The 17999-nt window shown below is 40.3% G+C and overlaps 1 long non-coding RNA gene and 1 pseudogene across 2 annotated transcripts in view; one reads left to right on the top strand and one right to left on the bottom strand.

Annotated features, from left to right (window-relative positions):
• Positions 1–7530, bottom strand: part of LOC110343938 (endogenous retrovirus group K member 10 Gag polyprotein-like) — a 62777-nt pseudogene extending 55247 nt beyond the window's left edge. Inside the window, exon 1 of the transcript XR_015446613.1 lies at positions 5687–7530. The product of XR_015446613.1 is annotated as an endogenous retrovirus group K member 10 Gag polyprotein-like (transcript). The remainder of the gene's footprint in view (positions 1–5686) is intronic.
• LOC110343944 (uncharacterized) lies at positions 3415–7663 on the top strand. Its single transcript, XR_002386206.2, has 3 exons — positions 3415–3810; positions 5743–5830; positions 7526–7663. It is a non-coding gene; the product is annotated as an uncharacterized LOC110343944 (long non-coding RNA).
• Positions 7664–17999: the final 10336 nt, after the last annotated feature.

Genomic DNA, 17999 nt, shown 5'->3' on the forward strand with positions numbered 1-17999 from the left:
TACCACCTCATGATCTAATCATGTCTCTCTCACCACCTCTGAATACTGCAGCATTGGAGATCAAGCCTTCAATACACAGGCGATACTTTGGCAGATACTTCATATTTGAATGGTGAAAGGAAGATACTATATTTTCAATGAATACAACTTATCCTAGGACACCACTGTTGTAAAATATCTAAGAAACATGGAGTAACCTGCTATATTAGTTAGGAAACACGCACATTTTACTTAAGGCACATAAGCAAAGCTTTTGCTTTTTAATCCTTGGAATGGAGAATTAACTCCATCTTTGTATTCATGGGTCATAATCTTAAATATCTCATGGGATTACTGGAGTGCCCAGTGGCCCAGCTCACCACCAGGCTCAAAGTTTCTTCTGACTCAATTAGATTTATGGTAGAGAAGATTTTGGTTACTCTAGAGAATGAACAGGAAAAGAACTGGGGATGAGGAAGAGATCAGGAATCAAGAAACATTATTGGTGCTATTAAGAATATCCTAAGGGGAGGAATACAAAATTAAAACTGAAAGCAGATTCTGTGCAAATCACATGCCAATTCACTGTCGGGCCATCTATTTTAACTACTGGCTCAGTTACATGTGATTAACATGAGCATATCAAATCAAAGAAAGCACACAATTCCCAGTCCCTCACAGCAATGCTGTGCGTGCGTGTGGGCACACACACACACACACACGCACCCCATAGAGCACCATGTTTGTCTCTGGTGATCAATCCAAAGCATGCTGTCACATTTTTCCAAGGAGGAAATTTACCTGGATAAAAAGCTAGAGACCATGTCTGCTTCTTGGCTGTAGCTTGCCAAGTGCTCTGTGACTTCAGAAGTCAGAAATTTCCTAACAACCACTGCACTGATGCTAATCCGGGCACCTTTTGTCCTGGCTAGAACTTCTCCCAGAAGTGATTATATTTCTGCTAACATTTCTGCATCCTTCCTTCACACTCCAGGTTGGCCACTAAGTGCTTTAAAAACATTTTTTAGATCTTTACAAGCCTCAACATGGTGTTGATTGACTCAATGACATATTTGTGCTATTTACTTTCAGGGCCCAACGCACAATCTTCTATTCATATTTAACTATCTTCTCCCCTTCTAGCTACCTCCCACCTACTCAGGGCTGTATTAAGCTTTCAGTCACCTTAAATACCTCCCACACTTGACTAAGAACACAGTCATCCACCTTGTCCTGAAGCAATGCTTGCTTGTAGTTAACATTTATCCCTTTGTCTGCCCTACATCAATTTCCTCATCTCCTTTTTCCTTCTAGAAAATTTGATTTGAATGTGGCTCTACCTGGGATTGGAGAGATGAAACATGTGACCCAGGCCTGGCTCTTCAGTGCTCCGAATTCCCCTTTACCTGGCTACAATGACTGATCATGTATCGCAGGGGTTGGCCAGTCAGAGAACTCAAGTCCCTGGTTAGGTGATTGGTTTAAGGATGAACTTTGAAAGCCAAACCAATCTAGTCCAATCAATGCCAAGATTTAGGTCTGACCTCCAGGAGAAACCCTCCTTTCTTTCCCACTATACAGTAGTAGTAGCTCTCCCTTATCCATGGGGGATACATTCAAAGACATCCATGGATGCCTGAGACTGTGGATAGCACTGAACCCTGTATATACTATGCTTTTTCTTGTACTAACATACCTACAATAAAGTTTACCTTACAATAAATTTTAATACAGTGGACCCTTGAGTTATGACACACCTCACATATGAACAACTTGAGTTACAAACTGAATGTTAGTTTTACCTTACGACAAAAGTCTTGCATTATGACCTGAATTCTGGCCACTTGTGCAGTTGTAAACAAAGACTTGTGATGTCAGAAAAACATTATGTAAGTGTGTGTGTCAGTCTGAGCCCAGATGTACATGTTTGTGGGTGTGATTTTGTTCAGTGCTTTACATAATCGCTAAGATTACTGCTATCAAAATGGCCCCCCAAAAGCTAGAAAAGAAGCTAAGGAAGGAAGAGAAGGTAAAGAAAGCAATCACAGTCAAAAACAAGAAGGAAATTGTAGAGAAATATGAGAGTGGCATTTGTGTGACTGATCTCACTAATATGCACAACATATTGAAATCTACCATCTCAACAATCTTACAGAGAAAAGATTTGTATAGGAAGCTAGCATTGCTAAAGGTATTACTCAAATTAGTGAGTCATAATCAACAGTGTTAGATGAGGTAGAAAAGCTACTGTTAGTGTGGATAAATGAATGGCAGATGGCAAGTCCATTGGAGTCTATAAATTGTGAAAAAGCTAGTGTTATGAATGCACATCTCACAAAGGATAATCCATCAACAAGTGATAATGGTATAACATTTCATGCCAGTAAGGGGTGGTTTCACAATTTTGAAGCAGGAACTGGGGTTCATAACATAACTAGGCATGGTGAAGCAGCCGGTGCTGTTAAAAGGGCTGTTCAAATTACATACACCACTTCAAAACAATGCCAGAGAAATGGCTCTTGCTCTCATCAAGTTTTCAACTGTGATGAAACTGCCCTTTTCTGGAAGAAAATGCCTAGGAGAACGTACATTACCCAGGAAGAGAAGAAATTGCCAGACCACAGATCCACGAAGGATAAGCTAACCTTATAGCTATGTGCCAATGTGAGTGGTGACTTCAAGATTAAGCCATTCTTGGTTTATCACTCCAAGATCCCTAGAGTGCTCAGGAAACATGAAGTCAGGAAAAATTGGCTAGGGATCATGTGGCCATCTAATGCAAAAGCCTGGATAACAAGAGTGCTTTTTCTTGAGTGGGTCAGGGAGGCTTTCTGTCCTCCTATTAAGAAATAGCTAGAGGACAAAGGTTTACCACTCAAGGCTCTCCTCATCATGGACAACGCTCCTTCTTACCCATGAGATTTGGAAGAAGAATTGGCTGAGGAATTCCCATGGATCTCAGTTAAGTTCCTCCCACCTAATACAACTCCTCTCCTGCAGCCTATGGACCAGCAGGTTATAGCTAACTTTAAGAAGCTGTACACCAAGCAACTGTCCCTGAAGTACTTCCAGATGGTCTCAGATACAGATTTAGCACTTATATGTTTCTGGAAGAGACATTAAAACATCCTCTTCTGTGTAGTGAAGAAATCCTGGGCTGATATCTCTCTAAGGACCCTGAGATCTGCCTGGAAGAAAGTGTGGCCTAAAATTATACAGGAGAGAGATTTTGAAGGCAGTGTAGAGGTGCCTGAGTTTTCAATTGATCCTGTGGTGAATGACACTGTCACCATAGTAGAGGTCATAGGCTTCCAGGGAGACAGTGGTGATACTGAGAAAGTGGTGGAAGAACACTCAGTAGAACTGTCTACAGAGGAACTCCAGGAACTTCTGGCTGAGCAACATAAAATGGCAGCTGAGGAGCTTTCTGAAGAGGACAGGGAAAATCAACAAGCAGTGCAGTAAAGTTCTTCTGAAATAAAGGAAATCTCAAAAAAATGGACAGAGCTACAAACATTTGTAGAGAAGACCCACCCAGAGAAAAAGCCAATCGTTGCATTCACTTGCTTAATGACACTGTCACACTGTATGACAGAACAGTGTTAAAGACAAGACAAAAACAAACAACCTTTGACCAGTTTTTAGTTCTGAAAAGGTTGAGACCTAGTGAGCCAGAAGCAGGTCATAGTGAACTACAGACTCTCCCACTGAGAGAAAGGACAAGAGAGTCAGATTCCTGATGTTCTTATGGAAGGGGACTCTCCTTCCAAACAATAACCGTCTTCAATTTTATCCTCCCCTTCCTGGGAGCCAAAGATGTCAACTTGAATGGTGAGTACAGTATGAAACTGTTTCTGGTAAACTAAGCACATTTTATAACTTTTTGGTGAATATACTAGGAAAATTATTGGTGTTTTGGGTAAATTACACACATTATACAACCCTTTTTATTATGAAAAGTTTACTTAAGGGGTACTTTGGGAGGTTTGGTACTCATTATGAGTATTTCCATTATTTCTTATGGGCAAAATAGTGTTGACTTACAACCAACTTGAGTTTACAATAGCACTCATGAATCAATTGAGTTCATAAGTCGAATCCACTGTAATAGTAACATACCACAATGATAACAATACACTGTAATAAAAAGTATTTAAAACTTTGAATTGTTTCAGGAATTTTCCATTTAGTATTTCGGACCTTTATTAACCTTGTTACTGAAACTTCAGAAGGCAAAAATCACAGATAAGGGGGCACCGGTGAGCTACATTCTAAAAGGCAGAGTCCATCTATTCCTGGGACTGGGCTGTGGCACCCGAGAAACAGAGAGGGAAGGAGAAAAATGGCAAGTTCCGCTGGTATTGAGGTAGGAAAGAAGAAATAAAGGATAAGTAGAAAGGAGACAAAGAAATCATAACTAAAAATTGTACTTTTAAACAGACTGCAATTTCCAGGACCCAGTCAAAGTTACCCAAGGTGATCCACAATCACAATTTCCTTGGTTAAATTCAGGCTCCTTCCCTTCCTGACCAATCACACCCATAAATTGGCTTAACTGAAAAAGTAAAGAGCAGGAACTTGATCCTAAGATAAAGGAACTAGTTGAAAGAATCCAAAGAATGTTTGTTTAAATTGAATGTTTAAATTATTTATCCAGAAACAAAACAAGACTAAGCTTATACCAGTAATATGGGCTGGTACCCTTTGAGAGGGGGTGCCTTTGCCTAGGGTTTCCACCCCCTAAGAGAAGAATAAATGATAAATGTTCTATATTCCAAGAAATAAGCATTTTTTTCTCTCTCTCTCTGTCTCTCTTGACCACGCTGTTTCTTTGAGTGTGTACCTTTTAATTTCTGCCTAATGAAAACCATCCCATGCCTCTCACTGACTAGTCCTGAAAATTCTTTTTCCTCCGTGGGAGTCAGTGAACCTTCAAACCTGGCCTACAGGTAAGGTGAGGTTGGTTTCCATCTCAGCTTTGGGACATTCCTCGGATTCTGTCTGATGACAGTATTGTTGGTGCTCCTTAGACCAGCCCTGTTCCACACACCCCACCCCACCTCGCCCCAAAACTTTTCTTTTGGTCCAAGTAGACTGAGCAGTTTTATGCCCCTGCTGTTGAGAAGCCCGCCTCATCCAGCGTCCTCTCTGCTCGGCCCGGGCTGTGCCCCTAACCTCCCGCTCACCCTGCAGATGGCCTGCCTCCCACGGCACAGGGAACAGAGGAGCAGCCAGGCCCAGAGCCCCAGCTCCTCTCACTGCCTCCTTGTCCCTGTGAACATTGCCACTGTTGAGATATCACACTGCTGTCCAGAGGCTGGCCACCACTGCTCTTGACGCTATATCCCTGTCTCTTCTTTGAGTTGCTTTCTTCAATGACTCTCCCTTACTTCTAACCTCAACATCTGTTCCATAGCCTCTTTGTCTTTATCATGTGAATTTACAGATGCCTCTCACTGAAAAAAGAAGCAAGGTAGGAAGGCAGTCAAGAAGGAACAGCTTTCTTTCTTCTAGAAAATCTATCGTCTTTTCTTTCCTCTGCTTTGTAGCCTGTGATATTCGATACCCATTGTACTCTCTCATCATTCACTCTCTCCTCATCCCACTGCAATTAGGATTCTGCACTCCATGTCCCTGAATCTGCCAAGTGCAGTAGCCTACTTCCCAGCATTTCACTCCTTTTTCACAGCTTGTTCTGCTGATTTACCTTCTCAGAATGGCCTGGCCAGCGCCTCCCTCATAGATCTTACTGTTCCCTTTCAGGCTCTTCCTCCATTTCCCATCCTTTGAGCCAGAGATGTGAAGCCTTTTTTGGATCACAAAGCCTGTCGACAAGTTGGCAAAGTCCAAGGTTGGTTTCCCTAGAAACATGTGCTTTGCATGGTACTGGTCAAGGTTCTCAGTGACAAACTGCAGAATATGCTCCAGCTAGTTTGAACAGAAAGGGGTTTACTAAGAGGACACATGGCTCAGATTACAGTGGGCTGGGAAGAACTTTCAGGAATCCCAAATCATATTCAGTGAGGGAGCCTCCAAATGAAAAGGCATCATCCAACTACTGGCACAAAAATGATCTGCCTCTGCTAGACTTTGAGCCAGCGAACTGGGTACCTGTACCCTGCTGTCCTCTTTGTAACTCCATCCTGGTCAACTGTTCCTGAGGCTCACTACCTTCAGATGACTTAGTTTCTAATCAAAGTCTCTCTCGAGCTGGTCTACCTGGCAGAATTTAAATCCCATCCAGAGTCTGAGCTTCAAAGAAGCATAGAATGTACTTTCTACCTTTTAACTTCTGCACCCTAAAAAGGGGCTGTAATAATCAATAGAGTGAATAACCACATGCATGTCAAAGCCAAATTCAGAGACCAGAGTTTAAGAGTAGTATTTTAAATATTAATAATATTTCCAAGTGCTTTAGAGCATGACAGAATACAGTAAAGGGAATTGGGTCAACTATTGCCATGCATCACTTAACAATGGGGACAAGAAGTGTATCACCACACAGATTTCATCATTGTGTGAGCATCCTAAAGTGTGCTTACAAAAGACTACATGGCCCAGGTCAATCACTGGTCATGTCATGGCCTCTGTGCAACCCAAAAACCAGTAAATAAGAGGTGGATGAGGCTGCTTCCAGGGGAAGATGGCATACAATTAACAGGAAACCTTTTATAAGTAGATGTACACTCTAAAATAATTATAAAAAGTACACTATAATAAACACATGAACCAGTAACATAGTCATCACTATACTTATCAAGTATTACATGCTGTGCATAATTGTATACAATTATACAACTGGCTATGCAGTGGGTATGTTTATACCAGAACTGAGACTGATATGTTAGCCTCAGTCTCCTGGGGTTAACAGACATACTATGGAAGTGAGAGTGTCTTAGTTATTTTTTGTCTTGCTGAGACAAAATACCTGATACCCAAAGTTAAAGGAGGAAAGGTTTATTTGGCTCACAGTTTGTACAGGTTCCAGTCTGCAGTCGGCTGGCTCCAAGGCAGGGTGGCATGGCAGGCAGAATGCAGCAAGGGACAAGGGACCCAAGACCCTCTTTCTTAGGATGGATAACACTCACACCCATAGTGGGTCATCCTTAATCCTAGCCAGAAATATACCAAACAGATCGGTGAACTAATTTAGTAATCACATACCCTTGATCCTAGCCTCATACACTCCAGATCCAGCCAACTCTGAAAAGGCCCCACCTATGACTGCATGAGGCTTTGGGCGGACATCTAGACACAAATCATAACAGGAAGTTAAAAGGTACACAAGCCTCTAAGGCTATGAAATTAGGATAACACATCAGGATAAGGGAGGGTAAGAAATCAACTCAGCCTACAAAGACCCTGTGGTCAGTGGAGATGCTGAGAAACCAGAACTGAAAACAAAAGATCATTAAAATCCAACCCACTGAGGCAGGGAGGTGATCCCTGCTTTGAAACCCAATTAAGAACTTTCCCAGATGACAAGGGACAAATGCATGCATAGAAAAATCACTAAAGTAATCTTTAGCTACCTATGTTTTATTAGTAGAGTAAGGATCACACCCTGAAGTGGAAACTTCAGATGAAGAGACAAGTGTCCCATGAAGAGACATGGTAAAGAAGAGCACAGGCACAGCTAAAACTCCACCTCTACACCTGGAGACATCAAGAGACAGGGCCTCGCCTACCTCTAGATACCCTAAAAGCTGCACACCTTTTTCTTTGTTTGGGTCAGCCAGGGTTTCCTATCCCCCATGGTTTTCTCTCTGTGTTTGAGTGTAAGCAAAAAGCCTCATTCCTGTACCAAGATACTTTTGTTTTATTCTTCTGATAGAAAGCACAGGACCCCAAGGAGCCCACAACAGAATCACCATGAATGTATGAGGCATGCATGGTACTCTGACATTATAATAGCTACAGTGTCACTAAGAGACAGGAATTGTTCAGCTCCATTACAATCTTATGGAACCATAGTCACTTATGTGGTCCACTGTTGACTGAAACATTGCTATGCAACACATGACTTGCATATGTGGCTTGGTAAACAGCACTACATTTTTATCATAGTACATCATATAATTATGTCTAGAAAAAGACACAAAGTATCGGAGAAAGTATTTAATTTGGAGTTCCTATAAACTTTCCAATTAACATCTCTAGGAGAACCATACTAGAAACTTGGACTTGCTGTCCTTGGGTGTAACTTGTCCCTATTGGGTTTTCTGAATTCTGTACAGAGTTAAACTGTCAAGGAGAAAATGTGTTGACACAAGTGGTGATAAAAAATTGAAAACCACTTTGCAAACCTTTCAAACATTTATAACAGTTGAAATTAGGTTACGGCTCTTCCTTTTCTTCCTTATAAGAAAATTCTTATAATGAGGACAAATGGTTTTAAATCCAATCAGACTTTTTTTTTTTTTTTGGTACTGGGGGTCGAACTCGGGTCCTTGCACTTGTGAAGCAGGCGGAGGAACCACTGAGCTAAATCCCCGGCCCAATCAGACTTTTGTTGTTGCTGTTGTTTTGTTTTGTTTTGTTTTGTTTTTGGTACCAGGGATCAAACTCGGGACCTTGCACTTCGGAGGCAGGCACCAGAACCACTCAGCTAAATCCCCAGCCCTTTTTTTTTTTTGGTACCAGGGATCAGGGATCAGACTCAGGACCTTGCGCTTTTGAGGCAGGTGCCAGAACCCCTGAGCTAAATCCCCAGCCCAAATCAGACTTTTTGACATGAAATATTTTCTAATGGGGACTCTCTCCTTTGTGTTTCTCATGTGTATCAGAACAATCACTTACCTGCCAAAAAGAAATGGAGTGTGGTACAAGAAAAGGCAGAGACAAAGCTAGTTGTCTGGGCTTCCCCAGGCAAGCCAAGGCCTCTCTAACCCTGGCTGTGGAGACCTGCTCCTTACACATTTCCCTAAGGGCTGAAGAGATCTTTCCCCAAAGCACAACCTAAGGAATACCCAGTTAAAGCCATGAACAAACATTAGCAAAGTAATTTTTTAAAGGTTCAAAGAGACAGAATCTCACAGAATTAGTAGGAAACAAGTGTAGCTGATATTGTAATTGGGCATGCAAGCTATAACAACATAAGTATCAATTTTTTGATTCTTTATTTATAGACAATATAATGAAAATAAAAGTCTTTGTTGTCCTGAATGGACCTGATTCAAATAAGCCTTTCTTTTCACTGTATCCTGCAATACTGTTTCATCTCTGATACTAACCACCCAGAGAATGCATAGAGTCCACAAAGTCTCTATGCAGACACCAGCTGCAGGTTGAGGGGCCCACAGGCCACCAGCACTTCTGACCAACTGGCTACAAATTCAGGGATTCCCATGAGTCCTTCAGGTTTGATAACTCACTAGAATGACTCAGAGAACTTAGAGATCAAGAATAATTGTCATAAAGGACACAAATCAAGAAGAGCCAAATAGAGAGACCTACAGGGATGGGTCTGGGAGGATCCCAGGCACAGAGGTTCCTGGTCCTGTCCTGGATATTGGGGTATATCACCTCCTCAGCATATTGATGTGATCAAAGAAGGAAAGTTCACCTAAGAAGCCTTAGTTTTGAGATATTTTATTAGGGTTTCATTACATAAGCACAGTTGATTAAATTATTGACCATGTGATACTTTATTTTAGTCAGCTTTCCATTACTATAACAAATACCTAAGGTAAATCAATTTAATAAGAGAAAAGTTTATTTGGCTCACAGTTTTGTAGGTTTCAGTCCATAGTCAGCTGGCCTTGTTTCTTTGCACCTATGGGGAGGCAAGAGGTCATGGGGGAATGTGTGGTGGAGGAACAACTCACCTCATGGAAGTCAGGAAGCAAAGAGACAAAGGAAGGGCCCAGGGTCCCAAAATACCCTTTAAAGGCACATCCCCACTGACCCAACTTCCTCTCATTATGTCCCACATCTTAAATGTTCTACCACCTCCCTAGAGCGCCTCAGACTTGCGACCCAGCCTTTAACATATGGGATCCTGGGGAATACTTATCTTATGGTTGAACTTGATCTCTGTCTTCTTTCTCCTCCCTAGAAATTTGAAGTCAAGGGGTCAAGATGATAACACTTTGCTCAAAGCCCAACCCTCTAATTATGTGGTTGGTCTTTCTGGCACAATCAGCTCTGTCCTGAGTTATGTCAGCATGAACTCAGTTATGGCCAAGGGCCCATCGTGAACAGCATGGGCATTGCTACCACTCAGGGAGTTTCAAGGATTCAGAGGCCCTTGGGAAGCAAAAACAAAAATCATACTTTTTATTTTTTTTAACCAATATAAGTCTGCCAGGACAATTCTCCCTGAAAAAGCAAGTATCATATGGATTTTCCCCCAATTGAGAATAAATGAATTGTTGGGAAGAGAATTTTGGGCTAAAGGTCAGTATGAAAGAAGTCTTAAGAAAAAGAAGAAAGATGGTAGGGAGAAGGAAAGATTATGTAGTAATAGTAATATAAAACAAATGATTAATTAAAAGATGCAAATTCGGGGCTGGGGGTTTAGCTCAGTGGTTCTGCTGCCTGCCCTGCAAGCGCAAGGACCCAAGTTCAATTCCAGTATCCAAAAAAAGATGCTAATTCTTGGGCTGGGGTCACTATAAACCATCTGAAAAGAGCCAAGTAAAAATTAATCTTTTATTACTATTTAAACATCTATAATTTGAAAGATATCACTATCTTCTGATCCATCATTCTCTTGAATGAAATGTTGAACTTAGACTTGTTGGTGAACAGGGTGTAGAAAAGAAGATATCTACTTGACACCCAACAGGAAGCCACACACTGGTGGGTAGTCACATATCAGGCCCAGTGCTCAGTCTGCAAGACTGAGAAATCAAGATGTGACACAAGTCTTCTGAAATGTAGTCCCATGGGCCAAGAAGAGTAAGGAGCTTGTTAAAAAAATGCATTACCATCTGGAAAGAAATAGGAGACAGAGACCTATGAGAAATTGGTGTCTTCTGGGAAATATGAAGGTGCCAGCAGCCAACAGAGAGAGATAAAAAGATCATCACTGTATTCTTGCCTGCCAACTTGGAAGACCTGTTGGAGGAAGGAAGACCACTGGTGAAAATGTCAAGGGTACAGGCCATTTTTCTCAAAATGAGACGCTTGTAAAACAGCCTTATGTATATGTGAGTTTTTTCCATGTTCATTTCATGAGAAGTGTATAGTTCTGTACAAAAAGAAATACACAATTTTCTTAAATTGGAGACCATAGTTGCATCTGCTTGATTCACTCTTTACTAAATATTAATGGCTTTCAAATAACTGGACATTTGGTATCTGTAAATACATCTCTTTCTACAAAAACCTTCACTTCCCTGATACAGAAAAAAAAGAGGATTACTGTTAAAAGTTTTAGTAAATACATCAACATCTCATTCATTCTAAGGTGCACACCTTCACACTTCTGCATCTCTAAAATTAGGTGTATCTTTCAATAACTGGCATGAGAACCTGCCACTTTGAAATACCTTGTGCTTCTTCTCAATTTTTTAAAGTGTTGAATTCCATTAATTGGATTTTTAAAATGGTAAGCCATATTTGCATTCTTGGAATAAGCCCAACTTGATTATGATGTAGTGTTAGTTTTACAGACTATTGGTTTCAGTTTTTTGTAGAAATATTAAATTCTATAATAGAGATGGATCTGTTATTTTCTTTTCTTGCTAACCTCAAACGATGCATTGAACAATGTTTCCCATGTTCTATTGTTTTAAAGAGATTGTGTTAGACAGAAATTGCCTGATCATTAGGTATTTGGTGAAATACTGGTTCTGCCATCTTTTTTTTTTGTTTTATCTTGTTTTATTTAAAGAGAGTACGAGAGCTTAACTACCAATTCAATGTCTCAAATGTGTTAGGACTATTTAGATTATCTATTTCTTCTCAAGTCACTTTGATTATATATATGTATATATATGTTTTATGTTTCAAAATTTATCAGCATAACAATTTTCAACATTCTTTCATTATATTTTTATCTCTGCTATAACCAAAATTATGCCTGTCTCCATATGAATACTTGTACTTCTTTTTCTTAATAAGTATTATTAGATGTTTTTCAAAAGAATTAATTTTTGTCTTTGTCAATCCACTTTAGGATATCTTTGCTTACTGTTTTATCCTATTGCTTTTTTCATATAACTTCATTCTTACGTTTTCTATGGGTTTATTCTGTTATTCCTTTTCTAACTCATTACTAAATACATTTGATTAAAATGGATTCTGACCCCATTAATCCTCAGCTTTTCCTCTTTTGCAATCTAAGCATTTGAAGTCATCAAATTCCTGCTACAATTAACTTCTCTTTTACTCATAATACTATGCTATTTTCATAATTATGTGCCTCTAGTTGTTTTCTAATATCCATATTGATTGTTCTTTGATCCATTAAAGGTCCACTTTTGAAAGGTCCACTTAGAGAAATTTCCAAGAGCTGGAGATGCAGATCAGTGTAGAGTATAACATGTTGAGCACCTGGGTTTGATCCCCAGTGTTGACAAAAAGAAAAAAGAAAAAAGAAAAATTTCCAAATACGTAGAGTGTTTTTTAAATTATGTTTTCATTACTATTTGTAGTATAGTTGTGATGTTCTACATGAAACTGATTTCTTTTAGAAGTGTGATAAGACTTATGGCCTAGGATGTACTGTTTTTATTTGTACTTGAAAATAACATGGATTCTCCAATTATGTGGTCCAGGACTATATATGCATCCAAACGCACTGTTCAAATCTTCTTCTCCTTAATGACTGTGCGCCTACTTAACCTATCTGACCTATCAGTCACCAGCAGAGGTCTACAGAGCAGCCCTTCCGTCTGCTTTTGGATTTATCTACTCACTCTTCTTGGACCAGGGATCTCACAGTTCTAGGCCTCTGAGGAATAGTAGTTACATCTAGGGGTTTATGGGCACCCTTCCTTCATAACTCACCTTTGCATTTAAATAGATAAAAATAAATTTTGTCTGTCATTTTTAAGTGTTGTGTATGAGAAAAATATTTTTTCTAAGTTTTTTATTGTATATGTTTATGATACATAGTGATTACATTCAGGCTTGAAGGTTGATACATATATCATATCACATCTTACTCCTTTTTATTCCTTCTGTCTTCCCCAAAAGAGAGATTAAAGAGGACATTAGAAAATGGAATGACAGGGCCGGGGATTTAGCTCAGTGGTTTCACTGCCTGCTGCACAAGTGCAAGGACCCAAGTTAGATCCCCGGTATCCCCCACCAAAAAAAAAAAGGAAAGGAAAGAAAAGGAAAGAAAATGGAATGGCATTCCCTGTTCTTAGATTAGCAGAACTAATATCATCAAAATGGCCATATTACCAGAAATGATATATAAATGTAATGCAATCCCCATCAAAATACTATCAAGCTTTTTTCACAGAACTAGAAAAAATAATTCTAAAACATTTTTCTTTTAGAGACAAAGTCTCACTGTGTTGCTCTTGGGCTCAAATGATCCTCCCATCTCAGCCTTCTGAGTAAGTAGGACTGTAGGCATGCACTGCCAGATCTGGTTTAGATACTTTTAACTCTATACAAACATCTGTATTGGGAGAGAAACATGTAAGTTCTCTAAGGCTCACTTTTTCATTAGAAAAAGGAAGTCATATCTTGGGCTGGGGTTCCCTAAGAAATGACACAGAGGCAGAAATGTGCATGTAGGAGCTAATGGAGAACTTTAAATGGCCTTGGCAGGGGAACCTGTGCTATACATGCTTCACACCCTGTCACCACACCTACCCAGGGCCTAGTTAGTACATTTCTGTTTGTATGCAGGATAGTTGTACCATATTAGGTGTAATTATAAACTTGCTGTTGAATTCAGAGATTAAGAATGGCTTAAGGAGATGTGTCTGGCTGTGAAGTTGACAAGGGGTGGATTGTGATAGTTAATTGTGATTTTTCTGCTTGACTCGAGTGAGAACTGCCTAGCAGATTAGTAAAGCTCTAGGTGTGTCTGTGGATAATTGACATGAAGACTGCAAACTGAGGAGGGGAGATCCACTCTGGAAGTGGGTAGCACCCAACAAATAGGGTTGTAGCCTGGACAAATAAAAAGAGGGAAAGGAGAAGGAAGTCTTCCTTTTTTCTTCTTCTGAGGAGTTCCAGTCTTAGCCATTGCCTTTGGATGTTTGTCTTGGTTTCTTCAGGCTTTCAGGGAAGACTCTTCAGCCTTCCAATACAGACTTTTCATTGTTTTCTGAGAGAGACATACATCAGACTCTGCAGTGAGCTCCAGGCCTTTGACCTTGGACTGGATCCTCCAGTTCTCCAGTGCACAGACAGCAATTTTACATCTTTATACTCCTGATTCTGCAGGCAGCCATTGTAAGCCACTTAGTAAATCCTTTATATAATGATATATCTTTTAATATTAAGTATGTTCCTATAGTAAACCCTAACTTATACAGATTTTGATACTACTGTCACATATAATAAACGTGACCTTTTAGTCAAGTGGTAAATGCCAACAAGAATATGACATCAGCTCTGTGGACCCTTGAGCACCTAGTAAGAGCTGCCCTTGAGTACTCTAAAAAGTTTCAGTTTGTCCTCTAAACAACAAAGCTGAAACAAAGACAATAGCAGGAATGGAGAATGACTTCAAGGACTCTTAATGACCTTCTAAAAGGGCACTTTTGCTTACAGAATGGAGGGTATATAGCTCTTATGAGATGAAGAGAAAACCAACTTCTCAAAACACAGACCAAGAGCCAGAAAAATACAAAGGGGCTGACTTTAGTTGGGCACTCCCTGATGGAAAACAAATACATACTTCACTGCAACCACCCAGGATTACATACAAGGAGAGAGGGATCTGGCTGCCATCCCAGGTTCTAGCTCTTTTCCTTGCTCCTCTTATTTGTTAGAATATCCCTGCTATCTTTGGATTTCATGTGCTAAAGGCTTGGTCACCAGCTTGTGGCACTATTAGGAGGTGGTGGAACCTTCAGGAAGTGGACCTCATGAAAGAAAGTTAGATATTTGGGGTTATATTCTTGAAGAAAATATTGGGACCCCAGCCTCTTCCTGTCTCTTTGCTTCTTGGCTTCCGTGAGGTGAACAGACCTCTTTACCATATACCCCTGCCATGATGTTCTGTGCCACCACAGGCCCAAAGCAACAAGGCCAAGAAGCAATGGCCTGAAACTCCTAAACCCATGAGCCAAAATAATCTTCTCTTCTTATAAATTGATTATCTCGGGTATTTTGTCACACCAATGGATAGCTGACTCATACAATCCCTTTCCTCATCCATCACCTACCACCCGACATCCCTGCTGGCTCACGAGCACTTAATGTGGGCTAAAGTGGGCAGGAATCTGAGAACACAAGGCCTCGGTGGCTGGAAAACACCAAGGGTAGTTTTTAACTGCTGTGTTCATTCAGTTTAGATTTGTGACATGATTCTATTCCTTGAGGAAATGTGTTTTCATGCCTCTTTTATTCCCTGTTGCTTCCCCAGGGCTCTAGACCTTAATAGATAGAAAGTGTCTACCTTTAGGATTTCCTTGAGCAGTCCACCCTGGAGGGTGGCACTGCCTCTACATCCACTCTATCGGTGTCAGAGAAGACAGTGTTTCTGACTGAGCACTAGGTGAGGTTGCCTTGAGTATGGGTCCTATGCAGTGTAAGTGTTGTTAGGTTCCAGAAACTCCTACATCCCACCTGAGGCAGAAGGATGCTTATTCTATGGACTGTGTTCAGGAATTGAGGCCAGTCAGGGGGTGATAGAGTCACACAGAGCACAGGCCTTGCTCATTCACTGCTTGAAATAGGAGAAGAAATTGCCTTCTTGCTTAAATTATTTTCTCTCAAGTCCATATGGTTACTTTTTTCTAGATTAAAGACACAAATGATTCACCTCTACTGCACTAAACCACCCAAATATCTGGCTTTAATTATGGTACCTCTTTAATTCTGCTACCTCTTCTGAACCATCTTTTAGTGTCTGAGGCAGTAAGTCCCGTTCTGATTTGATCTCCATTGCTCACTTAGCTGCCAGCTCCCCAACTAATTCAATCACTACCCTCAATTTCTTCCAGAAAGACTGTGATTTTTCCTTCTACTCTCTCCTAAACATATGAAGCATTTTAATTTCAGATGTGTCCCAAAACAATGCACATGTAAGACCTTCTCTGTCTCATTTGTTTCCCTGCTTTTATACAAACACAGTTCTTCTCTACCCACCCAAAGAACTCTATCCCAATCAGAGAAGTCCACGTTTATCTCTGCACATGCCTAAGCAAATTCTCTGTTGAAGAATACTTCATCCCCAGTCCATGAAGTTTTAATTTTTATAAATATCTTTAACAAAAGATATTGGAGGGATCTTTCTAGAAAGGTGGGTGGCAAGGGCTAAAGAAAAGAAAGACAACAGAGACTTGTGTAATTTCATAGTACATGGGGGGCTGGGAGGTCAGTGCCTCAGAGTAGGCAAAGGCAAAGACACTCCAAGCTAGCCACTATTTATTGGGTACACACATTAATTGGAGGGAGTATCGGGTAACTCAGGGGGTGGCAGCAATCCTATGTTGATGAGGACCTTAGGTTGATGAGGATCTGAAGTTGATGAAGATAGTGAGATGAACAAAGCCTTTTTACAATATGGGAGAAGATAGCAAGCTAATAAGGAATCTGTCCTTCCTCCAAGTGAAATCTTTCTTGTTTTTTATTATTACTACTTGCTTCTCAAAGAACCAAGATGTCTTCAGCTGATGTAATTTTGTGATGCCCTTGAGCATCACAGCATCACTAGACCATTAAGGTCTTAACTTGTGACCAGAAGCAAAATAGAGTTATGTTTCTGCATCCCATAGCTGGCTTGCAGGCAAGGAGACATTGGGCCTTAGATAATCCTAATCATAATTTAATTATGAAATGATTTTTCTCCAAAATCATATAGAATGGATCTCAATAACAAAGAGCTCAACATATAAAATAAATAAATAAATAAACCGTACTCTGTCTTGGGTCCCTACATTTCTGAAAGTTAACACAATTAGATACAATTAGCATATGTATAACTTCTCTATAAATGAAATCTCATTATCCTCATCTTTTGGACCTCTGGCTCACAGAACAAAACAAATTTGCCTTGGTTCAGAGTTAGTGAGTGCTTAAACCAGGATTCAACCCCAGATTCTGTCTGGTTCCCAAACTTGGCATTACATTTTAGATATGGTTTATGGCCCCAAGGTTCATATGGTGGGGGCCTGAGCCCAGTGTGGCAGTTTGAGTTGGTGGAATCTTTAAGACGTAGGACTTAGTGGAAGGTAGTTAAGCAGGGGTGCCATCTTCAGAATAGATTAATGCAGGTTCCCTGGGACTGAGTTGATTCCCACAAGAATAGGCTATGATAAGCAAGCCTAGCACCTTCTGTGAGCATGCCCTGCATTCACTACTCAACACTCTTGCATACATAGCTGCCTTGTGCTTACTGTACCCTGTGAAGCCCTCACCAGAGGCAAGCAGATGCTGGCACCATGCTCTTGGACTGCCAGAACTGTGAGCTAAATAAACTTTTCTTCATAAAGTACTCAGACTCAGGTAATTTGTTATAACAACACAAAACAGACTTACGCACTTGCACTCTTTTTGCCATATCTTATTACTTGAAAGATTTTAGGGTAAGTCTCTTAGTAGCTCTGAAATTTAGCTTCCTCAATGCCTTATTGAAAGGAGATTGGGTTAAGTTACCTTAAAATGGTTTCCATGTTAATTCTAAGAGAAGAAAAGGGGATGGGAGGAAGGGGAGTGGGATTAGAAAGGAGGTAAAGGTATTATGAGCTTTCTATCTTACTATTTGTGACTCTACTGATGTGGATTTACTGTGATTATTTGCAAGATAACCAGATCCCCCTTTAGAAATATTCTTCATCATGTTCTGCAGACATACAAGAATTTCTCTTTGTGTTTAAGAGAAATGTAAGCATCTGTGGTGTGAGTAAGCCTGTTTAACAAGGTATATACTGCAGAAC

This window comes from Heterocephalus glaber, unplaced genomic scaffold, assembly GCF_053883595.1.
Source record: "Heterocephalus glaber isolate CG9 unplaced genomic scaffold, H.glaber_assembly_v1.0 deba00001719, whole genome shotgun sequence".
Lineage (NCBI taxonomy): Eukaryota > Metazoa > Chordata > Mammalia > Rodentia > Bathyergidae > Heterocephalus > Heterocephalus glaber.